This window comes from Amia ocellicauda, chromosome 8, assembly GCF_036373705.1.
Source record: "Amia ocellicauda isolate fAmiCal2 chromosome 8, fAmiCal2.hap1, whole genome shotgun sequence".
In the NCBI taxonomy this organism is placed as follows: domain Eukaryota; kingdom Metazoa; phylum Chordata; class Actinopteri; order Amiiformes; family Amiidae; genus Amia; species Amia ocellicauda.
In genome coordinates this window covers 7500001-7526200 of record NC_089857.1, presented here as the reverse complement: position 1 = coordinate 7526200, position 26200 = coordinate 7500001, and the positions used below count along the sequence as shown (strand labels likewise).

General features: G+C 43.5%; 22 non-coding genes across 22 annotated transcripts; all 22 read left to right on the top strand.

The window, feature by feature from the left end:
• The first annotated feature begins 632 nt into the window (after nt 1-632).
• On the top strand, nt 633-751 carry LOC136756734 (5S ribosomal RNA). Its single transcript, XR_010818797.1, has one exon. It is a non-coding gene; the product is annotated as a 5S ribosomal RNA (ribosomal RNA).
• A 1055-nt stretch (nt 752-1806) lies between these two features.
• LOC136756722 (5S ribosomal RNA) lies at nt 1807-1925 on the top strand. Its single transcript, XR_010818786.1, has one exon. It is a non-coding gene; the product is annotated as a 5S ribosomal RNA (ribosomal RNA).
• Nucleotides 1926-2991: 1066 nt separating this feature from the next.
• On the top strand, nt 2992-3110 carry LOC136756816 (5S ribosomal RNA). Its single transcript, XR_010818874.1, has one exon. It is a non-coding gene; the product is annotated as a 5S ribosomal RNA (ribosomal RNA).
• A 1056-nt stretch (nt 3111-4166) lies between these two features.
• LOC136756968 (5S ribosomal RNA) lies at nt 4167-4285 on the top strand. Its single transcript, XR_010819017.1, has one exon. It is a non-coding gene; the product is annotated as a 5S ribosomal RNA (ribosomal RNA).
• A 1055-nt stretch (nt 4286-5340) lies between these two features.
• On the top strand, nt 5341-5459 carry LOC136756815 (5S ribosomal RNA). Its single transcript, XR_010818873.1, has one exon. It is a non-coding gene; the product is annotated as a 5S ribosomal RNA (ribosomal RNA).
• Nucleotides 5460-6515: 1056 nt separating this feature from the next.
• On the top strand, nt 6516-6634 carry LOC136756474 (5S ribosomal RNA). Its single transcript, XR_010818556.1, has one exon. It is a non-coding gene; the product is annotated as a 5S ribosomal RNA (ribosomal RNA).
• A 1056-nt stretch (nt 6635-7690) lies between these two features.
• Nucleotides 7691-7809, top strand: LOC136756710 (5S ribosomal RNA). Its single transcript, XR_010818775.1, has one exon. It is a non-coding gene; the product is annotated as a 5S ribosomal RNA (ribosomal RNA).
• Nucleotides 7810-8865: 1056 nt separating this feature from the next.
• On the top strand, nt 8866-8984 carry LOC136756030 (5S ribosomal RNA). Its single transcript, XR_010818136.1, has one exon. It is a non-coding gene; the product is annotated as a 5S ribosomal RNA (ribosomal RNA).
• A 1056-nt stretch (nt 8985-10040) lies between these two features.
• LOC136756699 (5S ribosomal RNA) lies at nt 10041-10159 on the top strand. Its single transcript, XR_010818764.1, has one exon. It is a non-coding gene; the product is annotated as a 5S ribosomal RNA (ribosomal RNA).
• A 1055-nt stretch (nt 10160-11214) lies between these two features.
• Nucleotides 11215-11333, top strand: LOC136755848 (5S ribosomal RNA). Its single transcript, XR_010817958.1, has one exon. It is a non-coding gene; the product is annotated as a 5S ribosomal RNA (ribosomal RNA).
• Nucleotides 11334-12399: 1066 nt separating this feature from the next.
• Nucleotides 12400-12518, top strand: LOC136756687 (5S ribosomal RNA). Its single transcript, XR_010818753.1, has one exon. It is a non-coding gene; the product is annotated as a 5S ribosomal RNA (ribosomal RNA).
• A 1055-nt stretch (nt 12519-13573) lies between these two features.
• On the top strand, nt 13574-13692 carry LOC136756473 (5S ribosomal RNA). The gene has a single exon (XR_010818555.1). It is a non-coding gene; the product is annotated as a 5S ribosomal RNA (ribosomal RNA).
• Nucleotides 13693-14748: 1056 nt separating this feature from the next.
• LOC136756674 (5S ribosomal RNA) lies at nt 14749-14867 on the top strand. Its single transcript, XR_010818741.1, has one exon. It is a non-coding gene; the product is annotated as a 5S ribosomal RNA (ribosomal RNA).
• Nucleotides 14868-15923: 1056 nt separating this feature from the next.
• On the top strand, nt 15924-16042 carry LOC136756662 (5S ribosomal RNA). Its single transcript, XR_010818730.1, has one exon. It is a non-coding gene; the product is annotated as a 5S ribosomal RNA (ribosomal RNA).
• A 1066-nt stretch (nt 16043-17108) lies between these two features.
• LOC136756651 (5S ribosomal RNA) lies at nt 17109-17227 on the top strand. Its single transcript, XR_010818719.1, has one exon. It is a non-coding gene; the product is annotated as a 5S ribosomal RNA (ribosomal RNA).
• Nucleotides 17228-18293: 1066 nt separating this feature from the next.
• LOC136756917 (5S ribosomal RNA) lies at nt 18294-18412 on the top strand. Its single transcript, XR_010818969.1, has one exon. It is a non-coding gene; the product is annotated as a 5S ribosomal RNA (ribosomal RNA).
• A 1056-nt stretch (nt 18413-19468) lies between these two features.
• Nucleotides 19469-19587, top strand: LOC136756637 (5S ribosomal RNA). The gene has a single exon (XR_010818708.1). It is a non-coding gene; the product is annotated as a 5S ribosomal RNA (ribosomal RNA).
• Nucleotides 19588-20643: 1056 nt separating this feature from the next.
• Nucleotides 20644-20762, top strand: LOC136756356 (5S ribosomal RNA). Its single transcript, XR_010818446.1, has one exon. It is a non-coding gene; the product is annotated as a 5S ribosomal RNA (ribosomal RNA).
• A 1056-nt stretch (nt 20763-21818) lies between these two features.
• Nucleotides 21819-21937, top strand: LOC136756535 (5S ribosomal RNA). The gene has a single exon (XR_010818613.1). It is a non-coding gene; the product is annotated as a 5S ribosomal RNA (ribosomal RNA).
• A 1056-nt stretch (nt 21938-22993) lies between these two features.
• On the top strand, nt 22994-23112 carry LOC136756625 (5S ribosomal RNA). The gene has a single exon (XR_010818697.1). It is a non-coding gene; the product is annotated as a 5S ribosomal RNA (ribosomal RNA).
• A 1056-nt stretch (nt 23113-24168) lies between these two features.
• Nucleotides 24169-24287, top strand: LOC136757028 (5S ribosomal RNA). Its single transcript, XR_010819077.1, has one exon. It is a non-coding gene; the product is annotated as a 5S ribosomal RNA (ribosomal RNA).
• Nucleotides 24288-25353: 1066 nt separating this feature from the next.
• Nucleotides 25354-25472, top strand: LOC136757073 (5S ribosomal RNA). The gene has a single exon (XR_010819119.1). It is a non-coding gene; the product is annotated as a 5S ribosomal RNA (ribosomal RNA).
• Nucleotides 25473-26200: the final 728 nt, after the last annotated feature.

The following is a 26200-nucleotide window of genomic DNA, read 5'->3' as shown; positions in this document are numbered from 1 at the left end:
ATGATGCCTGCCCTCGAACTGTGATGATGGACTACCCGACTCGCCAATAATATTGGGTTCTGGTGTATTGAAATACAGGAGCTGCTGGATTTGTGTGTTTTCTTACCCCCTCACCATAGTTTGTCAAATGTTTAAACAACTGAACTTATATTCAAGGTTTGTTTCTCTTCATATGTTTTACTGGTTTACATTTGTCTCAGCAACCTGTTGAATGATTCTTCTGCTTTCAAAACAAAATGACAACAGGATGAATGCACACACTTGAAAATACAATACATGCAATGTTATGCATCATAGTGATGCAACCTCCTTTCAGTTTCATACTGCATGTCAATTGAAATCCTTACTGAAATGCACACCTTCTCAAGATTGCGCTTGACTGGCGTGTCAGGCACTCAATTACAGCTGTTTTATCAAGACAATGTGTTCGTTTTGTAATATATAGTTCCGGTCTGGTGTGGCACCCCAGCTAACGCACAACGTTGCCACAACGTTTCGTGTTAGCAGGGACTGTCTGCGGCGCGCTGGTGTGTCCCGGACTTTAGAGTAGAGAGACAGTTCAAATGCAAGTATGAGCGGCAGAAACGGATATTGCCTTCCCTTTAAGTAGAGGGTCAGGGACAGCCTCCCTGGCTTACGGCCATACTAGCCTGAATACGCCCGATCTCGTCCGATCTCGGAAGCTAAGCAGGCTCGGGCCTGGTCAGTACTTGGATGGGAGACCGCCTGGGAATACCAGGTGCTGTAAGCTTTTGCATCTTTTACACACCAGAGGGCGACAAATCACGAGTTTTAACTTTGGATACACGCAATTTCATCATTATTTCAGATTTGACTTCCCCAAATACACAGGCATACAATAGATCTTGTTCTCCAACGTAAACGGTCCCTAGTAACTAGGGTACATTCGTAAATAAATTGAGCATCATGGCTAGAAGTGACTAAATGTTGCCTAATCTTTCTCATCGAGAAATGACACAATTACAGCAACACAAAAAGGAACTCCACCGGACAAAGTTCAGTGCTCACAAGGAGCCTCATTCAACACACACGGTTCCATTCCCATTCATGCAAAGCACGAAAGTGTAAAACTTGGGAACATACTTGAGAGCAAAGATCACATTCAATCTCATTCAAGGCACGGATGTGAATGCAACGGGATGAAATTACTGAAATGATGCCTGCCCTCGAACTGTGATGATGGACTACCCGACTCGCCAATAATATTGGGTTCTGGTGTATTGAAATACAGGAGCTGCTGGATTTGTGTGTTTTCTTACCCCCTCACCATAGTTTGTCAAATGTTTAAACAACTGAACTTATATTCAAGGTTTGTTTCTCTTCATATGTTTTACTGGTTTACATTTGTCTCAGCAACCTGTTGAATGATTCTTCTGCTTTCAAAACAAAATGACAACAGGATGAATGCACACACTTGAAAATACAATACATGCAATGTTATGCATCATAGTGATGCAACCTCCTTTCAGTTTCATACTGCATGTCAATTGAAATCCTTACTGAAATGCACACCTTCTCAAGATTGCGCTTGACTGGCGTGTCAGGCACTCAATTACAGCTGTTTTATCAAGACAATGTGTTCGTTTTGTAATATATAGTTCCGGTCTGGTGTGGCACCCCAGCTAACGCACAACGTTGCCACAACGTTTCGTGTTAGCAGGGACTGTCTGCGGCGCGCTGGTGTGTCCCGGACTTTAGAGTAGAGAGACAGTTCAAATGCAAGTATGAGCGGCAGAAACGGATATTGCCTTCCCTTTAAGTAGAGGGTCAGGGACAGCCTCCCTGGCTTACGGCCATACTAGCCTGAATACGCCCGATCTCGTCCGATCTCGGAAGCTAAGCAGGCTCGGGCCTGGTCAGTACTTGGATGGGAGACCGCCTGGGAATACCAGGTGCTGTAAGCTTTTGCATCTTTTACACACCAGAGGGCGACAAATCACGAGTTTTAACTTTGGATACACGCAATTTCATCATTATTTCAGATTTGACTTCCCCAAATACACAGGCATACAATAGATCTTGTTCTCCAACGTAAACGGTCCCTAGTAACTAGGGTACATTCGTAAATAAATTGAGCATCATGGCTAGAAGTGACTAAATGTTGCCTAATCTTTCTCATCGAGAAATGACACAATTACAGCAACACAAAAAGGAACTCCACCGGACAAAGTTCAGTGCTCACAAGGAGCCTCATTCAACACACACGGTTCCATTCCCATTCATGCAAAGCACGAAAGTGTAAAACTTGGGAACATACTTGAGAGCAAAGATCACATTCAATCTCATTCAAGGCACGGATGTGAATGCAACGGGATGAAATTACTGAAATGATGCCTGCCCTCGAACTGTGATGATGGACTACCCGACTCGCCAATAATATTGGGTTCTGGTGTATTGAAATACAGGAGCTGCTGGATTTGTGTGTTTTCTTACCCCCTCACCATAGTTTGTCAAATGTTTAAACAACTGAACTTATATTCAAGGTTTGTTTCTCTTCATATGTTTTACTGGTTTACATTTGTCTCAGCAACCTGTTGAATGATTCTTCTGCTTTCAAAACAAAATGACAACAGGATGAATGCACACACTTGAAAATACAATACATGCAATGTTATGCATCATAGTGATGCAACCTCCTTTCAGTTTCATACTGCATGTCAATTGAAATCCTTACTGAAATGCACACCTTCTCAAGATTGCGCTTGACTGGCGTGTCAGGCACTCAATTACAGCTGTTTTATCAAGACAATGTGTTCGTTTTGTAATACATAGTTCCGGTCTGGTGTGGCACCCCAGCTAACGCACAACGTTGCCACAATGTTGCCACAACGTGACGTGTTAGCAGGGACTGTCTGCGGCGCGCTGGTGTGTCCCGGACTTTAGAGTAGAGAGACAGTTCAACTGCAAGTATGAGCGGCAGAAACGGATATTGCCTTCCCTTTAAGTAGAGCGTCAGGGAGAGCCTCCCTGGCTTACGGCCATACTAGCCTGAATACGCCCGATCTCGTCCGATCTCGGAAGCCAAGCAGGCTCGGGCCTGGTCAGTACTTGGATGGGAGACCGCCTGGGAATAACAGGTGCTGTAAGCTTTTGCATCTTTTACACACCAGAGGGCGACAAATCACGAGTTTTAACTTTGGATACACGCAATTTCATCATTATTTCAGATTTGACTTCCCCAAATACACAGGCATACAATAGATCTTGTTCTCCAACGTAAACGGTCCCTAGTAACTAGGGTACATTCGTAAATAAATTGAGCATCATGGCTAGAAGTGACTAAATGTTGCCTAATCTTTCTCATCGAGAAATGACACAATTACAGCAACACAAAAAGGAACTCCACCGGACAAAGTTCAGTGCTCACAAGGAGCCTCATTCAACACACACGGTTCCATTCCCATTCATGCAAAGCACGAAAGTGTAAAACTTGGGAACATACTTGAGAGCAAAGATCACATTCAATCTCATTCAAGGCACGGATGTGAATGCAACGGGATGAAATTACTGAAATGATGCCTGCCCTCGAACTGTGATGATGGACTACCCGACTCGCCAATAATATTGGGTTCTGGTGTATTGAAATACAGGAGCTGCTGGATTTGTGTGTTTTCTTACCCCCTCACCATAGTTTGTCAAATGTTTAAACAACTGAACTTATATTCAAGGTTTGTTTCTCTTCATATGTTTTACTGGTTTACATTTGTCTCAGCAACCTGTTGAATGATTCTTCTGCTTTCAAAACAAAATGACAACAGGATGAATGCACACACTTGAAAATACAATACATGCAATGTTATGCATCATAGTGATGCAACCTCCTTTCAGTTTCATACTGCATGTCAATTGAAATCCTTACTGAAATGCAGACCTTCTCAAGATTGCGCTTGACTGGCGTGTCAGGCACTCAATTACAGCTGTTTTATCAAGACAATGTGTTTTTTTTTGTAAAATATAGTTCCGGTCTGGTGTGGCACCCCAGCTAACGCACAACGTTGCCACAACGTGGCGTGTTAGCAGGGACTGTCTGCGGCGCGCTGGTGTGTCCCCGGCATGAGTGTAGAGAGACAGTTCAACTGTAAGTATGAGCGGCAGAAACGGATATTGCCATCCCTTTAAGTAGAGCGTCAGGGACAGCCTCCCTGGCTTACTGCCATACTAGCCTGAATACGCCCGATCTCGTCCGATCTCGGAAGCTAAGCAGGCTCGGGCCTGTTCAGTACTTGGATGGGAGACCGCCTGGGAATACCAGGTGCTGTAAGCTTTTGCATCTTTTACACACCAGAGGGCGACAAATCACGAGTTTTAACTTTGGATACACGCAATTTCATCATTATTTCAGATTTGACTTCCCCAAATACACAGGCATACAATAGATCTTGTTCTCCAACGTAAACGGTCCCTAGTAACTAGGGTACATTCGTAAATAAATTGAGCATCATGGCTAGAAGTGACTAAATGTTGCCTAATCTTTCTCATCGAGAAATGACACAATTACAGCAACACAAAAAGGAACTCCACCGGACATAGTTCAGTGCTCACAAGGAGCCTCATTCAAAACACACGGTTCCATTCCCATTCATGCAAAGCACGAAAGTGTAAAACTTGGGAACATACTTGAGAGCAAAGATCACATTCAATCTCATTCAAGGCACGGATGTGAATGCAACGGGATGAAATTACTGAAATGATGCCTGCCCTCGAACTGTGATGATGGACTACCCGACTCGCCAATAATATTGGGTTCTGGTGTATTGAAATACAGGAGCTGCTGGATTTGTGTGTTTTCTTACCCCCTCACCATAGTTTGTCAAATGTTTAAACAACTGAACTTATATTCAAGGTTTGTTTCTCTTCATATGTTTTACTGGTTTACATTTGTCTCAGCAACCTGTTGAATGATTCTTCTGCTTTCAAAACAAAATGACAACAGGATGAATGCACACACTTGAAAATACAATACATGCAATGTTATGCATCATAGTGATGCAACCTCCTTTCAGTTTCATACTGCATGTCAATTGAAATCCTTACTGAAATGCACACCTTCTCAAGATTGCGCTTGACTGGCGTGTCAGGCACTCAATTACAGCTGTTTTATCAAGACAATGTGGTTGTTTTGTAATATATAGTTCCGGTCTGGTGTGGCACCCCAGCTAACGCACAACGTTGCCACAACGTTTCGTGTTAGCAGGGACTGTCTGCGGCGCGCTGGTGTGTCCCGGACTTTAGAGTAGAGAGACAGTTCAACTGCAAGTATGAGCGGCAGAAACGGATATTGCCTTCCCTTTAAGTAGAGCGTCAGGGAGAGCCTCCCTGGCTTACGGCCATACTAGCCTGAATACGCCCGATCTCGTCCGATCTCGGAAGCCAAGCAGGCTCGGGCCTGGTCAGTACTTGGATGGGAGACCGCCTGGGAATAACAGGTGCTGTAAGCTTTTGCATCTTTTACACACCAGAGGGCGACAAATCACGAGTTTTAACTTTGGATACACGCAATTTCATCATTATTTCAGATTTGACTTCCCCAAATACACAGGCATACAATAGATCTTGTTCTCCAACGTAAACGGTCCCTAGTAACTAGGGTACATTCGTAAATAAATTGAGCATCATGGCTAGAAGTGACTAAATGTTGCCTAATCTTTCTCATCGAGAAATGACACAATTACAGCAACACAAAAAGGAACTCCACCGGACAAAGTTCAGTGCTCACAAGGAGCCTCATTCAACACACACGGTTCCATTCCCATTCATGCAAAGCACGAAAGTGTAAAACTTGGGAACATACTTGAGAGCAAAGATCACATTCAATCTCATTCAAGGCACGGATGTGAATGCAACGGGATGAAATTACTGAAATGATGCCTGCCCTCGAACTGTGATGATGGACTACCCGACTCGCCAATAATATTGGGTTCTGGTGTATTGAAATACAGGAGCTGCTGGATTTGTGTGTTTTCTTACCCCCTCACCATAGTTTGTCAAATGTTTAAACAACTGAACTTATATTCAAGGTTTGTTTCTCTTCATATGTTTTACTGGTTTACATTTGTCTCAGCAACCTGTTGAATGATTCTTCTGCTTTCAAAACAAAATGACAACAGGATGAATGCACACACTTGAAAATACAATACATGCAATGTTATGCATCATAGTGATGCAACCTCCTTTCAGTTTCATACTGCATGTCAATTGAAATCCTTACTGAAATGCACACCTTCTCAAGATTGCGCTTGACTGGCGTGTCAGGCACTCAATTACAGCTGTTTTATCAAGACAAATGTGTTCGTTTTGTAAAATATAGTTCCGGTCTGGTGTGGCACCCCAGCTAACGCACAACGTTGCCACAACGTGGCATATTAGCAGGGACTGTCTGCGGCGCGCTGGTGTGTCCCGGGCTTTAGAGTAGAGAGACAGTTCAACTGTAAGTATGAACGGCAGAAACGGATATTGCCATCCCTTTAAGTAGAGCGTCAGGGACACCCTCCCTGGCTTACGGCCATACAAGCCTGAATACGCCCGATCTCGTCCGATCTCGGAAGCTAAGCAGGCTCGGGCCTGGTCAGTACTTGGATGGGAGACCGCCTGGGAATACCAGGTGCTGTAAGCTTTTGCATCTTTTACACACCAGAGCGCGACAAATCACGAGTTTTAACTTTGGATACACGCAATTTCATCATTATTTCAGATTTGACTTCCCCAAATACACAGGCATACAATAGATCTTGTTCTCCAACGTAAACGGTCCCTAGTAACTAGGGTACATTCGTAAATAAATTGAGCATCATGGCTAGAAGTGACTAAATGTTGCCTAATCTTTCTCATCGAGAAATGACACAATTACAGCAACACAAAAAGGAACTCCACCGGACAAAGATCAGTGCTCACAAGGAGCCTCATTCAACACACACGGTTCCATTCCCATTCATGCAAAGCACGAAAGTGTAAAACTTGGGAACATACTTGAGAGCAAAGATCACATTGAATCTCATTCAAGGCACGGATGTGAATGCAACGGGATGAAATTACTGAAATGATGCCTGCCCTCGAACTGTGATGATGGACTACCCGACTCGCCAATAATATTGGGTTCTGGTGTATTGAAATACAGGAGCTGCTGGATTTGTGTGTTTTCTTACCCCCTCACCATAGTTTGTCAAATGTTTAAACAACTGAACTTATATTCAAGGTTTGTTTCTCTTCATATGTTTTACTGGTTTACATTTGTCTCAGCAACCTGTTGAATGATTCTTCTGCTTTCAAAACAAAATGACAACAGGATGAATGCACACACTTGAAAATACAATACATGCAATGTTATGCATCATAGTGATGCAACCTCCTTTCAGTTTCATACTGCATGTCAATTGAAATCCTTACTGAAATGCACACCTTCTCAAGATTGCGCTTGACTGGCGTGTCAGGCACTCAATTACAGCTGTTTTATCAAGACAAATGTGTTCGTTTTGTAAAATATAGTTCCGGTCTGGTGTGGCACCCCAGCTAACGCACAACGTTGCCACAACGTGGCATATTAGCAGGGACTGTCTGTGGCGCGCTGGTGTGTCCCGGGCTTTAGAGTAGAGAGACAGTTCAACTGTAAGTATGAACGGCAGAAACGGATATTGCCATCCCTTTAAGTAGAGCGTCAGGGACAGCCTCCCTGGCTTACGGCCATACTAGCCTGAATACGCCCGATCTCGTCCGATCTCGGAAGCTAAGCAGGCTCGGGCCTGGTCAGTACTTGGATGGGAGACCGCCTGGGAATACCAGGTGCTGTAAGCTTTTGCATCTTTTACACACCAGAGCGCGACAAATCACGAGTTTTAACTTTGGATACACGCAATTTCATCATTATTTCAGATTTGACTTCCCCAAATACACAGGCATACAATAGATCTTGTTCTCCAACGTAAACGGTCCCTAGTAACTAGGGTACATTCGTAAATAAATTGAGCATCATGGCTAGAAGTGACTAAATGTTGCCTAATCTTTCTCATCGAGAAATGACACAATTACAGCAACACAAAAAGGAACTCCACCGGACAAAGATCAGTGCTCACAAGGAGCCTCATTCAACACACACAGTTCCATTCCCATTCATGCAAAGCACGAAAGTGTAAAACTTGGGAACATACTTGAGAGCAAAGATCACATTCAATCTCATTCAAGGCACGGATGTGAATGCAACGGGATGAAATTACTGAAATGATGCCTGCCCTCGAACTGTGATGATGGACTACCCGACTCGCCAATAATATTGGGTTCTGGTGTATTGAAATACAGGAGCTGCTGGATTTGTGTGTTTTCTTACCCCCTCACCATAGTTTGTCAAATGTTTAAACAACTGAACTTATATTCAAGGTTTGTTTCTCTTCATATGTTTTACTGGTTTACATTTGTCTCAGCAACCTGTTGAATGATTCTTCTGCTTTCAAAACAAAATGACAACAGGATGAATGCACACACTTGAAAATACAATACATGCAATGTTATGCATCATAGTGATGCAACCTCCTTTCAGTTTCATACTGCATGTCAATTGAAATCCTTACTGAAATGCACACCTTCTCAAGATTGCGCTTGACTGGCGTGTCAGGCACTCAATTACAGCTGTTTTATCAAGACAAATGTGTTCGTTTTGTAAAATATAGTTCCGGTCTGGTGTGGCACCCCAGCTAACGCACAACGTTGCCACAACGTGGCATATTAGCAGGGACTGTCTGCGGCGCGCTGGTGTGTCCCGGGCTTTAGAGTAGAGAGACAGTTCAACTGTAAGTATGAACGGCAGAAACGGATATTGCCATCCCTTTAAGTAGAGCGTCAGGGACAGCCTCCCTGGCTTACGGCCATACTAGCCTGAATACGCCCGATCTCGTCCGATCTCGGAAGCTAAGCAGGCTCGGGCCTGGTCAGTACTTGAATGGGAGACCGCCTGGGAATACCAGGTGCTGTAAGCTTTTGCATCTTTTACACACCAAAGGGCGACAAATCACGAGTTTTAACTTTGGATACACGCAATTTCATCATTATTTCAGATTTGACTTCCCCAAATACACAGGCATACAATAGATCTTGTTCTCCAACGTAAACGGTCCCTAGTAACTAGGGTACATTCGTAAATAAATTGAGCATCATGGCTAGAAGTGACTAAATGTTGCCTAATCTTTCTCATCGAGAAATGACACAATTACAGCAACACAAAAAGGAACTCCACCGGACAAAGATCAGTGCTCACAAGGAGCCTCATTCAACACACACGGTTCCATTCCCATTCATGCAAAGCACGAAAGTGTAAAACTTGGGAACATACTTGAGAGCAAAGATCACATTGAATCTCATTCAAGGCACGGATGTGAATGCAACGGGATGAAATTACTGAAATGATGCCTGCCCTCGAACTGTGATGATGGACTACCCGACTCGCCAATAATGTTGGGTTCTGGTGTATTGAAATACAGGAGCTGCTGGATTTGTGTGTTTTCTTACCCCCTCACCATAGTTTGTCAAATGTTTAAACAACTGAACTTATATTCAAGGTTTGTTTCTCTTCATATGTTTTACTGGTTTACATTTGTCTCAGCAACCTGTTGAATGATTCTTCTGCTTTCAAAACAAAATGACAACAGGATGAATGCACACACTTGAAAATACAATACATGCAATGTTATGCATCATAGTGATGCAACCTCCTTTCAGTTTCATACTGCATGTCAATTGAAATCCTTACTGAAATGCACACCTTCTCAAGATTGCGCTTGACTGGCGTGTCAGGCACTCAATTACAGCTGTTTTATCAAGACAAATGTGTTCGTTTTGTAAAATATAGTTCCGGTCTGGTGTGGCACCCCAGCTAACGCACAACGTTGCCACAACGTGGCATATTAGCAGGGACTGTCTGCGGCGCGCTGGTGTGTCCCGGGCTTTAGAGTAGAGAGACAGTTCAACTGTAAGTATGAACGGCAGAAACGGATATTGCCATCCCTTTAAGTAGAGCGTCAGGGACAGCCTCCCTGGCTTACGGCCATACTAGCCTGAATACGCCCGATCTCGTCCGATCTCGGAAGCTAAGCAGGCTCGGGCCTGGTCAGTACTTGGATGGGAGACCGCCTGGGAATACCAGGTGCTGTAAGCTTTTGCATCTTTTACACACCAGAGCGCGACAAATCACGAGTTTTAACTTTGGATACACGCAATTTCATCATTATTTCAGATTTGACTTCCCCAAATACACAGGCATACAATAGATCTTGTTCTCCAACGTAAACGGTCCCTAGTAACTAGGGTACATTCGTAAATAAATTGAGCATCATGGCTAGAAGTGACTAAATGTTGCCTAATCTTTCTCATCGAGAAATGACACAATTACAGCAACACAAAAAGGAACTCCACCGGACAAAGATCAGTGCTCACAAGGAGCCTCATTCAACACACACGGTTCCATTCCCATTCATGCAAAGCACGAAAGTGTAAAACTTGGGAACATACTTGAGAGCAAAGATCACATTCAATCTCATTCAAGGCACGGATGTGAATGCAACGGGATGAAATTACTGAAATGATGCCTGCCCTCGAACTGTGATGATGGACTACCCGACTCGCCAATAATATTGGGTTCTGGTGTATTGAAATACAGGAGCTGCTGGATTTGTGTGTTTTCTTACCCCCTCACCATAGTTTGTCAAATGTTTAAACAACTGAACTTATATTCAAGGTTTGTTTCTCTTCATATGTTTTACTGGTTTACATTTGTCTCAGCAACCTGTTGAATGATTCTTCTGCTTTCAAAACAAAATGACAACAGGATGAATGCACACACTTGAAAATACAATACATGCAATGTTATGCATCATAGTGATGCAACCTCCTTTCAGTTTCATACTGCATGTCAATTGAAATCCTTACTGAAATGCACACCTTCTCAAGATTGCGCTTGACTGGCGTGTCAGGCACTCAATTACAGCTGTATTATCAAGACAATGTGTTCGTTTTGTAAAATATAGTTCCGGTCTGGTGTGGCACCCCAGCTAACGCACAACGTTGCCACAACGTTTCGTGTTAGCAGGGACTGGCTGCGGCGCGCTGGTGTGTCCCGGGCTTTAGAGTAGAGAGACAGTTCAACTGCAAGTATGAGCGGCAGAAACGGATATTGCCTTCCCTTTAAGTAGAGCGTCAGGGACAGCCTCCCTGGCTTACGGCCATACTAGCCTGAATACGCCCGATCTCGTCCGATCTCGGAAGCTAAGCAGGCTCGGGCCTGGTCAGTACTTGGATGGGAGACCGCCTGGGAATACCAGGTGCTGTAAGCCTTTGCATCTTTTACACACCAAAGGGCGACAAATCACAAGTTTTAACTTTGGATACACGCAATTTCATCATTATTTCAGATTTGACTTCCCCAAATACACAGGCATACAATAGATCTTGTTCTCCAACGTAAACGGTCCCTAGTAACTAGTGTACATTTGTAAATAAATTGAGCATCATGGCTAGAAGTGACTAAATGTTGCCTAATCTTTCTCATCGAGAAATGACACAATTATAGCAACACAAAAAGGAACTCCACCGGACAAAGTTCAGTGCTCACAAGGAGCCTCATTCAACACACACGGTTCCATTCCCATTCATGCAAAGCACGAAAGTGTAAAACTTGGGAACATACTTGAGAGCAAAGATCATATTCAATCTCATTCAAGGCACGGATGTGAATGCAACGGGATGAAATTACTGAAATGATGCCTGCCCTCGAACTGTGATGATGGACTACCCGACTCGCCAATAATATTGGGTTCTGGTGTATTGAAATACAGGAGCTGCTGGATTTGTGTGTTTTCTTACCCCCTCACCATAGTTTGTCAAATGTTTAAACAACTGAACTTATATTCAAGGTTTGTTTCTCTTCATATGTTTTACTGGTTTACATTTGTCTCAGCAACCTGTTGAATGATTCTTCTGCTTTCAAAACAAAATGACAAAAGGATGAATGCACACACTTGAAAATACAATACATGCAATGTTATGCATCATAGTGATGCAACCTCCTTTCAGTTTCATACTGCATGTCAATTGAAATCCTTACTGAAATGCACACCTTCTCAAGATTGCGCTTGACTGGCGTGTCAGGCACTCAATTACAGCTGTTTTATCAAGACAATGTGTTCGTTTTGTAATATATAGTTCCGGTCTGGTGTGGCACCCCAGCTAACGCACAACGTTGCCACAATGTTGCCACAACGTGGCGTGTTAGCAGGGACTGTCTGCGGCGCGCTGGTGTGTCCCGGGCTTTAGAGTAGAGAGACAGTTCAACTGTAAGTATGAACGGCAGAAACGGATATTGCCTTCCCTTTAAGTAGAGCGTCAGGGACAGCCTCCCTGGCTTACGGCCATACTAGCCTGAATACGCCCGATCTCGTCCGATCTCGGAAGCTAAGCAGGCTCGGGCCTGGTCAGTACTTGGATGGGAGACCGCCTGGGAATACCAGGTGCTGTAAGCTTTTGCATCTTTTACACACCAAAGGGCGACAAATCACAAGTTTTAACTTTGGATACACGCAATTTCATCATTATTTCAGATTTGACTTCCCCAAATACACAGGCATACAATAGATCTTGTTCTCCAACGTAAACGGTCCCTAGTAACTAGTGTACATTTGTAAATAAATTGAGCATCATGGCTAGAAGTGACTAAATGTTGCCTAATCTTTCTCATCGAGAAATGACACAATTACAGCAACACAAAAAGGAACTCCACCGGACAAAGTTCAGTGCTCACAAGGAGCCTCATTCAACACACACGGTTCCATTCCCATTCATGCAAAGCACGAAAGTGTAAAACTTGGGAACATACTTGAGAGCAAAGATCACATTGAATCTCATTCAAGGCACGGATGTGAATGCAACGGGATGAAATTACTGAAATGATGCCTGCCCTCGAACTGTGATGATGGACTACCCGACTCGCCAATAATATTGGCTTCTGGTGTATTGAAATACAGGAGCTGCTGGATTTGTGTGTTTTCTTACCCCCTCACCATAGTTTGTCAAATGTTTAAACAACTGAACTTATATTCAAGGTTTGTTTCTCTTCATATGTTTTACTGGTTTACATTTGTCTCAGCAACCTGTTGAATGATTCTTCTGCTTTCAAAACAAAATGACAACAGGATGAATGCACACACTTGAAAATACAATACATGCAATGTTATGCATCATAGTGATGCAACCTCCTTTCAGTTTCATACTGCATGTCAATTGAAATCCTTACTGAAATGCACACCTTCTCAAGATTGCGCTTGACTGGCGTGTCAGGCACTCAATTACAGCTGTTTTATCAAGACAATGTGTTCGTTTTGTAAAATATAGTTCCGGTCTGGTGTGGCACCCCAGCTAACGCACAACGTTGCCACAACGTTTCGTGTTAGCAGGGACTGTCTGCGGCGCGCTGGTGTGTCCCGGGCTTTAGAGTAGAGAGACAGTTCAACTGTAAGTATGAACGGCAGAAACGGATATTGCCATCCCTTTAAGTAGAGCGTCAGGGACACCCTCCCTGGCTTACGGCCATACAAGCCTGAATACGCCCGATCTCGTCCGATCTCGGAAGCTAAGCAGGCTCGGGCCTGGTCAGTACTTGGATGGGAGACCGCCTGGGAATACCAGGTGCTGTAAGCTTTTGCATCTTTTACACACCAGAGCGCGACAAATCACGAGTTTTAACTTTGGATACACGCAATTTCATCATTATTTCAGATTTGACTTCCCCAAATACACAGGCATACAATAGATCTTGTTCTCCAACGTAAACGGTCCCTAGTAACTAGGGTACATTCGTAAATAAATTGAGCATCATGGCTAGAAGTGACTAAATGTTGCCTAATCTTTCTCATCGAGAAATGACACAATTACAGCAACACAAAAAGGAACTCCACCGGACAAAGATCAGTGCTCACAAGGAGCCTCATTCAACACACACGGTTCCATTCCCATTCATGCAAAGCACGAAAGTGTAAAACTTGGGAACATACTTGAGAGCAAAGATCACATTGAATCTCATTCAAGGCACGGATGTGAATGCAACGGGATGAAATTACTGAAATGATGCCTGCCCTCGAACTGTGATGATGGACTACCCGACTCGCCAATAATATTGGGTTCTGGTGTATTGAAATACAGGAGCTGCTGGATTTGTGTGTTTTCTTACCCCCTCACCATAGTTTGTCAAATGTTTAAACAACTGAACTTATATTCAAGGTTTGTTTCTCTTCATATGTTTTACTGGTTTACATTTGTCTCAGCAACCTGTTGAATGATTCTTCTGCTTTCAAAACAAAATGACAACAGGATGAATGCACACACTTGAAAATACAATACATGCAATGTTATGCATCATAGTGATGCAACCTCCTTTCAGTTTCATACTGCATGTCAATTGAAATCCTTACTGAAATGCACACCTTCTCAAGATTGCGCTTGACTGGCGTGTCAGGCACTCAATTACAGCTGTTTTATCAAGACAAATGTGTTCGTTTTGTAAAATATAGTTCCGGTCTGGTGTGGCACCCCAGCTAACGCACAACGTTGCCACAACGTGGCATATTAGCAGGGACTGTCTGCGGCGCGCTGGTGTGTCCCGGGCTTTAGAGTAGAGAGACAGTTCAACTGTAAGTATGAACGGCAGAAACGGATATTGCCATCCCTTTAAGTAGAGCGTCAGGGACAGCCTCCCTGGCTTACGGCCATACTAGCCTGAATACGCCCGATCTCGTCCGATCTCGGAAGCTAAGCAGGCTCGGGCCTGGTCAGTACTTGGATGGGAGACCGCCTGGGAATACCAGGTGCTGTAAGCTTTTGCATCTTTTACACACCAGAGCGCGACAAATCACGAGTTTTAACTTTGGATACACGCAATTTCATCATTATTTCAGATTTGACTTCCCCAAATACACAGGCATACAATAGATCTTGTTCTCCAACGTAAACGGTCCCTAGTAACTAGGGTACATTCGTAAATAAATTGAGCATCATGGCTAGAAGTGACTAAATGTTGCCTAATCTTTCTCATCGAGAAATGACACAATTACAGCAACACAAAAAGGAACTCCACCGGACAAAGATCAGTGCTCACAAGGAGCCTCATTCAACACACACAGTTCCATTCCCATTCATGCAAAGCACGAAAGTGTAAAACTTGGGAACATACTTGAGAGCAAAGATCACATTCAATCTCATTCAAGGCACGGATGTGAATGCAACGGGATGAAATTACTGAAATGATGCCTGCCCTCGAACTGTGATGATGGACTACCCGACTCGCCAATAATATTGGGTTCTGGTGTATTGAAATACAGGAGCTGCTGGATTTGTGTGTTTTCTTACCCCCTCACCATAGTTTGTCAAATGTTTAAACAACTGAACTTATATTCAAGGTTTGTTTCTCTTCATATGTTTTACTGGTTTACATTTGTCTCAGCAACCTGTTGAATGATTCTTCTGCTTTCAAAACAAAATGACAACAGGATGAATGCACACACTTGAAAATACAATACATGCAATGTTATGCATCATAGTGATGCAACCTCCTTTCAGTTTCATACTGCATGTCAATTGAAATCCTTACTGAAATGCACACCTTCTCAAGATTGCGCTTGACTGGCGTGTCAGGCACTCAATTACAGCTGTTTTATCAAGACAAATGTGTTCGTTTTGTAAAATATAGTTCCGGTCTGGTGTGGCACCCCAGCTAACGCACAACGTTGCCACAACGTGGCATATTAGCAGGGACTGTCTGCGGCGCGCTGGTGTGTCCCGGGCTTTAGAGTAGAGAGACAGTTCAACTGTAAGTATGAACGGCAGAAACGGATATTGCCATCCCTTTAAGTAGAGCGTCAGGGACAGCCTCCCTGGCTTACGGCCATACTAGCCTGAATACGCCCGATCTCGTCCGATCTCGGAAGCTAAGCAGGCTCGGGCCTGGTCAGTACTTGGATGGGAGACCGCCTGGGAATACCAGGTGCTGTAAGCTTTTGCATCTTTTACACACCAAAGGGCGACAAATCACGAGTTTTAACTTTGGATACACGCAATTTCATCATTATTTCAGATTTGACTTCCCCAAATACACAGGCATACAATAGATCTTGTTCTCCAACGTAAACGGTCCCTAGTAACTAGGGTACATTCGTAAATAAATTGAGCATCATGGCTAGAAGTGACTAAATGTTGCCTAATCTTTCTCATCGAGAAATGACACAATTACAGCAACACAAAAAGGAACTCCACCGGACAAAGTTCAGTGCTCACAAGGAGCCTCATTCAACACACACGGTTCCATTCCCATTCATGCAAAGCACGAAAGTGTAAAACTTGGGAACATACTTGAGAGCAAAGATCATATTCAATCTCATTCAAGGCACGGATGTGAATGCAACGGGATGAAATTACTGAAATGATGCCTGCCCTCGAACTGTGATGATGGACTACCCGACTCGCCAATAATATTGGGTTCTGGTGTATTGAAATACAGGAGCTGCTGGATTTGTGTGTTTTCTTACCCCCTCACCATAGTTTGTCAAATGTTTAAACAACTGAACTTATATTCAAGGTTTGTTTCTCTTCATATGTTTTACTGGTTTACATTTGTCTCAGCAACCTGTTGAATGATTCTTCTGCTTTCAAAACAAAATGACAAAAGGATGAATGCACACACTTGAAAATACAATACATGCAATGTTATGCATCATAGTGATGCAACCTCCTTTCAGTTTCATACTGCATGTCAATTGAAATCCTTACTGAAATGCACACCTTCTCAAGATTGCGCTTGACTGGCGTGTCAGGCACTCAATTACAGCTGTTTTATCAAGACAATGTGTTCGTTTTGTAATATATAGTTCCGGTCTGGTGTGGCACCCCAGCTAACGCACAACGTTGCCACAATGTTGCCACAACGTGGCGTGTTAGCAGGGACTGTCTGCGGCGCGCTGGTGTGTCCCGGGCTTTAGAGTAGAGAGACAGTTCAACTGTAAGTATGAACGGCAGAAACGGATATTGCCTTCCCTTTAAGTAGAGCGTCAGGGACAGCCTCCCTGGCTTACGGCCATACTAGCCTGAATACGCCCGATCTCGTCCGATCTCGGAAGCTAAGCAGGCTCGGGCCTGGTCAGTACTTGGATGGGAGACCGCCTGGGAATACCAGGTGCTGTAAGCTTTTGCATCTTTTACACACCAAAGGGCGACAAATCACAAGTTTTAACTTTGGATACACGCAATTTCATCATTATTTCAGATTTGACTTCCCCAAATACACAGGCATACAATAGATCTTGTTCTCCAACGTAAACGGTCCCTAGTAACTAGTGTACATTTGTAAATAAATTGAGCATCATGGCTAGAAGTGACTAAATGTTGCCTAATCTTTCTCATCGAGAAATGACACAATTACAGCAACACAAAAAGGAACTCCACCGGACAAAGTTCAGTGCTCACAAGGAGCCTCATTCAACACACACGGTTCCATTCCCATTCATGCAAAGCACGAAAGTGTAAAACTTGGGAACATACTTGAGAGCAAAGATCACATTGAATCTCATTCAAGGCACGGATGTGAATGCAACGGGATGAAATTACTGAAATGATGCCTGCCCTCGAACTGTGATGATGGACTACCCGACTCGCCAATAATATTGGCTTCTGGTGTATTGAAATACAGGAGCTGCTGGATTTGTGTGTTTTCTTACCCCCTCACCATAGTTTGTCAAATGTTTAAACAACTGAACTTATATTCAAGGTTTGTTTCTCTTCATATGTTTTACTGGTTTACATTTGTCTCAGCAACCTGTTGAATGATTCTTCTGCTTTCAAAACAAAATGACAACAGGATGAATGCACACACTTGAAAATACAATACATGCAATGTTATGCATCATAGTGATGCAACCTCCTTTCAGTTTCATACTGCATGTCAATTGAAATCCTTACTGAAATGCACACCTTCTCAAGATTGCGCTTGACTGGCGTGTCAGGCACTCAATTACAGCTGTTTTATCAAGACAATGTGTTCGTTTTGTAATATATAGTTCCGGTCTGGTGTGGCACCCCAGCTAACGCACAACGTTGCCACAATGTTGCCACAACGTTTCGTGTTAGCAGGGACTGTCTGCGGCGCGCTGGTGTGTCCCGGGCTTTAGAGTAGAGAGACAGTTCAACTGTAAGTATGAACGGCAGAAACGGATATTGCCTTCCCTTTAAGTAGAGCGTCAGGGACAGCCTCCCTGGCTTACGGCCATACTAGCCTGAATACGCCCGATCTCGTCCGATCTCGGAAGCTAAGCAGGCTCGGGCCTTGTCAGTACTTGGATGGGAGACCGCCTGGGAATACCAGGTGCTGTAAGCTTTTGCATCTTTTACACACCAAAGGGCGACAAATCACAAGTTTTAACTTTGGATACACGCAATTTCATCATTATTTCAGATTTGACTTCCCCAAATACACAGGCATACAATAGATCTTGTTCTCCAACGTAAACGGTCCCTAGTAACTAGTGTACATTTGTAAATAAATTGAGCATCATGGCTAGAAGTGACTAAATGTTGCCTAATCTTTCTCATCGAGAAATGACACAATTACAGCAACACAAAAAGGAACTCCACCGGACAAAGTTCAGTGCTCACAAGGAGCCTCATTCAACACACACGGTTCCATTCCCATTCATGCAAAGCACGAAAGTGTAAAACTTGGGAACATACTTGAGAGCAAAGATCACATTGAATCTCATTCAAGGCACGGATGTGAATGCAACGGGATGAAATTACTGAAATGATGCCTGCCCTCGAACTGTGATGATGGACTACCCGACTCGCCAATAATATTGGGTTCTGGTGTATTGAAATACAGGAGCTGCTGGATTTGTGTGTTTTCTTACCCCCTCACCATAGTTTGTCAAATGTTTAAACAACTGAACTTATATTCAAGGTTTGTTTCTCTTCATATGTTTTACTGGTTTACATTTGTCTCAGCAACCTGTTGAATGATTCTTCTGCTTTCAAAACAAAATGACAACAGGATGAATGCACACACTTGAAAATACAAAACATGCAATGTTATGCATCATAGTGATGCAACCTCCTTTCAGTTTCATACTGCATGTCAATTGAAATCCTTACTGAAATGCACACCTTCTCAAGATTGCGCTTGACTGGCGTGTCAGGCACTCAATTACAGCTGTTTTATCAAGACAAATGTGTTCGTTTTGTAAAATATAGTTCCGGTCTGGTGTGGCACCCCAGCTAACGCACAACGTTGCCACAACGTGGCATATTAGCAGGGACTGTCTGCGGCGCGCTGGTGTGTCCCGGGCTTTAGAGTAGAGAGACAGTTCAACTGTAAGTATGAACGGCAGAAACGGATATTGCCATCCCTTTAAGTAGAGCGTCAGGGACAGCCTCCCTGGCTTACGGCCATACTAGCCTGAATACGCCCGATCTCGTCCGATCTCGGAAGCTAAGCAGGCTCGGGCCTGGTCAGTACTTGGATGGGAGACCGCCTGGGAATACCAGGTGCTGTAAGCTTTTGCATCTTTTACACACCAGAGCGCGACAAATCACGAGTTTTAACTTTGGATACACGCAATTTCATCATTATTTCAGATTTGACTTCCCCAAATACACAGGCATACAATAGATCTTGTTCTCCAACGTAAACGGTCCCTAGTAACTAGGGTACATTCGTAAATAAATTGAGCATCATGGCTAGAAGTGACTAAATGTTGCCTAATCTTTCTCATCGAGAAATGACACAATTACAGCAACACAAAAAGGAACTCCACCGGACAAAGATCAGTGCTCACAAGGAGCCTCATTCAACACACACGGTTCCATTCCCATTCATGCAAAGCACGAAAGTGTAAAACTTGGGAACATACTTGAGAGCAAAGATCACATTCAATCTCATTCAAGGCACGGATGTGAATGCAACGGGGTGAAATTACTGAAATGATGCCTGCCCTCGAACTGTGATGATGGACTACCCGACTCGCCAATAATATTGGGTTCTGGTGTATTGAAATACAGGAGCTGCTGGATTTGTGTGTTTTCTTACCCCCTCACCATAGTTTGTCAAATGTTTAAACAACTGAACTTATATTCAAGGTTTGTTTCTCTTCATATGTTTTACTGGTTTACATTTGTCTCAGCAACCTGTTGAATGATTCTTCTGCTTTCAAAACAAAATGACAACAGGATGAATGCACACACTTGAAAATACAATACATGCAATGTTATGCATCATAGTGATGCAACCTCCTTTCAGTTTCATACTGCATGTCAATTGAAATCCTTACTGAAATGCACACCTTCTCAAGATTGCGCTTGACTGGCGTGTCAGGCACTCAATTACAGCTGTTTTATCAAGACAAATGTGTTCGTTTTGTAAAATATAGTTCCGGTCTGGTGTGGCACCCCAGCTAACGCACAACGTTGCCACAACGTGGCATATTAGCAGGGACTGTCTGCGGCGCGCTGGTGTGTCCCGGGCTTTAGAGTAGAGAGACAGTTCAACTGTAAGTATGAACGGCAGAAACGGATATTGCCATCCCTTTAAGTAGAGCGTCAGGGACACCCTCCCTGGCTTACGGCCATACTAGCCTGAATACGCCCGATCTCGTCCGATCTCGGAAGCTAAGCAGGCTCGGGCCTGGTCAGTACTTGGATGGGAGACCGCCTGGGAATACTAGGTGCTGTAAGCTTTTGCATCTTTTACACACCAGAGCGCGACAAATCACGAGTTTTAACTTTGGATACACGCAATTTCATCATTATTTCAGATTTGACTTCCCCAAATACACAGGCATACAATAGATCTTGTTCTCCAACGTAAACGGTCCCTAGTAACTAGGGTACATTCGTAAATAAATTGAGCATCATGGCTAGAAGTGACTAAATGTTGCCTAATCTTTCTCATCGAGAAATGACACAATTACAGCAACACAAAAAGGAACTCCACCGGACAAAGATCAGTGCTCACAAGGAGCCTCATTCAACACACACGGTTCCATTCCCATTCATGCAAAGCACGAAAGTGTAAAACTTGGGAACATACTTGAGAGCAAAGATCACATTGAATCTCATTCAAGGCACGGATGTGAATGCAACGGGATGAAATTACTGAAATGATGCCTGCCCTCGAACTGTGATGATGGACTACCCGACTCGCCAATAATATTGGGTTCTGGTGTATTGAAATACAGGAGCTGCTGGATTTGTGTGTTTTCTTACCCCCTCACCATAGTTTGTCAAATGTTTAAACAACTGAACTTATATTCAAGGTTTGTTTCTCTTCATATGTTTTACTGGTTTACATTTGTCTCAGCAACCTGTTGAATGATTCTTCTGCTTTCAAAACAAAATGACAACAGGATGAATGCACACACTTGAAAATACAATACATGCAATGTTATGCATCATAGTGATGCAACCTCCTTTCAGTTTCATACTGCATGTCAATTGAAATCCTTACTGAAATGCACACCTTCTCAAGATTGCGCTTGACTGGCGTGTCAGGCACTCAATTACAGCTGTTTTATCAAGACAAATGTGTTCGTTTTGTAAAATATAGTTCCGGTCTGGTGTGGCACCCCAGCTAACGCACAACGTTGCCACAACGTGGCATATTAGCAGGGACTGTCTGCGGCGCGCTGGTGTGTCCCGGGCTTTAGAGTAGAGAGACAGTTCAACTGTAAGTATGAACGGCAGAAACGGATATTGCCATCCCTTTAAGTAGAGCGTCAGGGACAGCCTCCGTGGCTTACGGCCATACTAGTCTGAATACGCCCGATCTCGTCCGATCTCGGAAGCTAAGCAGGCTCGGGCCTGGTCAGTACTTGAATGGGAGACCGCCTGGGAATACCAGGTGCTGTAAGCTTTTGCATCTTTTACACACCAGAGCGCGACAAATCACGAGTTTTAACTTTGGATACACGCAATTTCATCATTATTTCAGATTTGACTTCCCCAAATACACAGGCATACAATAGATCTTGTTCTCCAACGTAAACGGTCCCTAGTAACTAGGGTACATTCGTAAATAAATTGAGCATCATGGCTAGAAGTGACTAAATGTTGCCTAATCTTTCTCATCGAGAAATGACACAATTACAGCAACACAAAAAGGAACTCCACCGGACAAAGATCAGTGCTCACAAGGAGCCTCATTCAACACACACGGTTCCATTCCCATTCATGCAAAGCACGAAAGTGTAAAACTTGGGAACATACTTGAGAGCAAAGATCACATTCAATCTCATTCAAGGCACGGATGTGAATGCAACGGGATGAAATTACTGAAATGATGCCTGCCCTCGAACTGTGATGATGGACTACCCGACTCGCCAATAATATTGGGTTCTGGTGTATTGAAATACAGGAGCTGCTGGATTTGTGTGTTTTCTTACCCCCTCACCATAGTTTGTCAAATGTTTAAACAACTGAACTTATATTCAAGGTTTGTTTCTCTTCATATGTTTTACTGGTTTACATTTGTCTCAGCAACCTGTTGAATGATTCTTCTGCTTTCAAAACAAAATGACAACAGGATGAATGCACACACTTGAAAATACAATACATGCAATGTTATGCATCATAGTGATGCAACCTCCTTTCAGTTTCATACTGCATGTCAATTGAAATCCTTACTGAAATGCACACCTTCTCAAGATTGCGCTTGACTGGCGTGTCAGGCACTCAATTACAGCTGTTTTATCAAGACAAATGTGTTCGTTTTGTAAAATATAGTTCCGGTCTGGTGTGGCACCCCAGCTAACGCACAACGTTGCCACAACGTGGCATATTAGCAGGGACTGTCTGCGGCGCGCTGGTGTGTCCCGGGCTTTAGAGTAGAGAGACAGTTCAACTGTAAGTATGAACGGCAGAAACGGATATTGCCATCCCTTTAAGTAGAGCGTCAGGGACAGCCTCCCTGGCTTACGGCCATACTAGCCTGAATACGCCCGATCTCGTCCGATCTCGGAAGCTAAGCAGGCTCGGGCCTGGTCAGTACTTGGATGGGAGACCGCCTGGGAATACCAGGTGCTGTAAGCTTTTGCATCTTTTACACACCAAAGGGCGACAAATCACGAGTTTTAACTTTGGATACACGCAATTTCATCATTATTTCAGATTTGACTTCCCCAAATACACAGGCATACAATAGATCTTGTTCTCCAACGTAAACGGTCCCTAGTAACTAGGGTACATTCGTAAATAAATTGAGCATCATGGCTAGAAGTGACTAAATGTTGCCTAATCTTTCTCATCGAGAAATGACACAATTACAGCAACACAAAAAGGAACTCCACCGGACAAAGATCAGTGCTCACAAGGAGCCTCATTCAACACACACGGTTCCATTCCCATTCATGCAAAGCACGAAAGTGTAAAACTTGGGAACATACTTGAGAGCAAAGATCACATTCAATCTCATTCAAGGCACGGATGTGAATGCAACGGGATGAAATTACTGAAATGATGCCTGCCCTCGAACTGTGATGATGGACTACCCGACTCGCCAATAATATTGGGTTCTGGTGTATTGAAATACAGGAGCTGCTGGATTTGTGTGTTTTCTTACCCCCTCACCATAGTTTGTCAAATGTTTAAACAACTGAACTTATATTCAAGGTTTGTTTCTCTTCATATGTTTTACTGGTTTACATTTGTCTCAGCAACCTGTTGAATGATTCTTCTGCTTTCAAAACAAAATGACAACAGGATGAATGCACACACTTGAAAATACAATACATGCAATGTTATGCATCATAGTGATGCAACCTCCTTTCAGTTTCATACTGCATGTCAATTGAAATCCTTACTGAAATGCACACCTTCTCAAGATTGCGCTTGACTGGCGTGTCAGGCACTCAATTACAGCTGTTTTATCAAGACAAATGTGTTCGTTTTGTAAAATATAGTTCCGGTCTGGTGTGGCACCCCAGCTAACGCACAACGTTGCCACAACGTGGCATATTAGCAGGGACTGTCTGCGGCGCGCTGGTGTGTCCCGGGCTTTAGAGTAGAGAGACAGTTCAACTGTAAGTATGAACGGCAGAAACGGATATTGCCATCCCTTTAAGTAGAGCGTCAGGGACAGCCTCCCTGGCTTACGGCCATACTAGCCTGAATACGCCCGATCTCGTCCGATCTCGGAAGCTAAGCAGGGTCGGGCCTGGTCAGTACTTGGATGGGAGACCGCCTGGGAATACCAGGTGCTGTAAGCTTTTGCATCTTTTACACACCAGAGCGCGACAAATCACGAGTTTTAACTTTGGATACACGCAATTTCATCATTATTTCAGATTTGACTTCCCCAAATACACAGGCATACAATAGATCTTGTTCTCCAACGTAAACGGTCCCTAGTAACTAGGGTACATTCGTAAATAAATTGAGCATCATGGCTAGAAGTGACTAAATGTTGCCTAATCTTTCTCATCGAGAAATGACACAATTACAGCAACACAAGAAGGAACTCCACCGGACAAAGATCAGTGCTCACAAGGAGCCTCATTCAACACACACGGTTCCATTCCCATTCATGCAAAGCACGAAAGTGTAAAACTTGGGAACATACTTGAGAGCAAAGATCACATTCAATCTCATTCAAGGCACGGATGTGAATGCAACGGGATGAAATTACTGAAATGATGCCTGCCCTCGAACTGTGATGATGGACTACCCGACTCGCCAATAATATTGGGTTCTGGTGTATTGAAATACAGGAGCTGCTGGATTTGTGTGTTTTCTTACCCCCTCACCATAGTTTGTCAAATGTTTAAACAACTGAACTTATATTCAAGGTTTGTTTCTCTTCATATGTTTTACTGGTTTACATTTGTCTCAGCAACCTGTTGAATGATTCTTCTGCTTTCAAAACAAAATGACAAAAGGATGAATGCACACACTTGAAAATACAATACATGCAATGTTATGCATCATAGTGATGCAACCTCCTTTCAGTTTCATACTGCATGTCAATTGAAATCCTTACTGAAATGCACACCTTCTCAAGATTGCGCTTGACTGGCGTGTCAGGCACTCAATTACAGCTGTTTTATCAAGACAATGTGTTCGTTTTGTAATATATAGTTCCGGTCTGGTGTGGCACCCCAGCTAACGCACAACGTTGCCACAATGTTGCCACAACGTGGCGTGTTAGCAGGGACTGTCTGCGGCGCGCTGGTGTGTCCCGGGCTTTAGAGTAGAGAGACAGTTCAACTGTAAGTATGAACGGCAGAAACGGATATTGCCTTCCCTTTAAGTAGAGCGTCAGGGACAGCCTCCCTGGCTTACGGCCATACTAGCCTGAATACGCCCGATCTCGTCCGATCTCGGAAGCTAAGGAGGCTTGGGCCTGGTCAGTACTTGTATGGGAGACCACCTGGGAATACCAGGTGCTGTAAGCTTTTGCATCTTTTACACACCAGAGGGCGACAAATCACGAGTTTTAACTTTGGATACACGCAATTTCATCATTATTTCAGATTTGACTTCCCCAAATACACAGGCATACAATAGATCTTGTTCTCCAACGTAAACGGTCCCTAGTAACTAGGGTACATTCGTAAATAAATTGAGCATCATGGCTAGAAGTGACTAAATGTTGCCTAATCTTTCTCATCGAGAAATGACACAATTACAGCAACACAAAAAGGAACTCCACCGGACAAAGTTCAGTGCTCACAAGGAGCCTCATTCAACACACACGGTTCCATTCCCATTCATGCAAAGCACGAAAGTGTAAAACTTGGGAACATACTTGAGAGCAAAGATCACATTCAATCTCATTCAAGGCACGGATGTGAATGCAACGGGATGAAATTACTGAAATGATGCCTGCCCTCGAACTGTGATGATGGACTACCCGACTCGCCAATAATGTTGGGTTCTGGTGTATTGAAATACAGGAGCTGCTGGATTTGTATGTTTTCTTACCCCCTCACCATAGTTTGTCAAATGTTTAAACAACTGAACTTATATTCAAGGTTTGTTTCTCTTCATATGTTTTACTGGTTTACATTTGTCTCAGCAACCTGTTGAATGATTCTTCTGCTTTCAAAACAAAATGACAACAGGATGAATGCACACACTTGAAAATACAATACATGCAATGTTATGCATCATAGTGATGCAA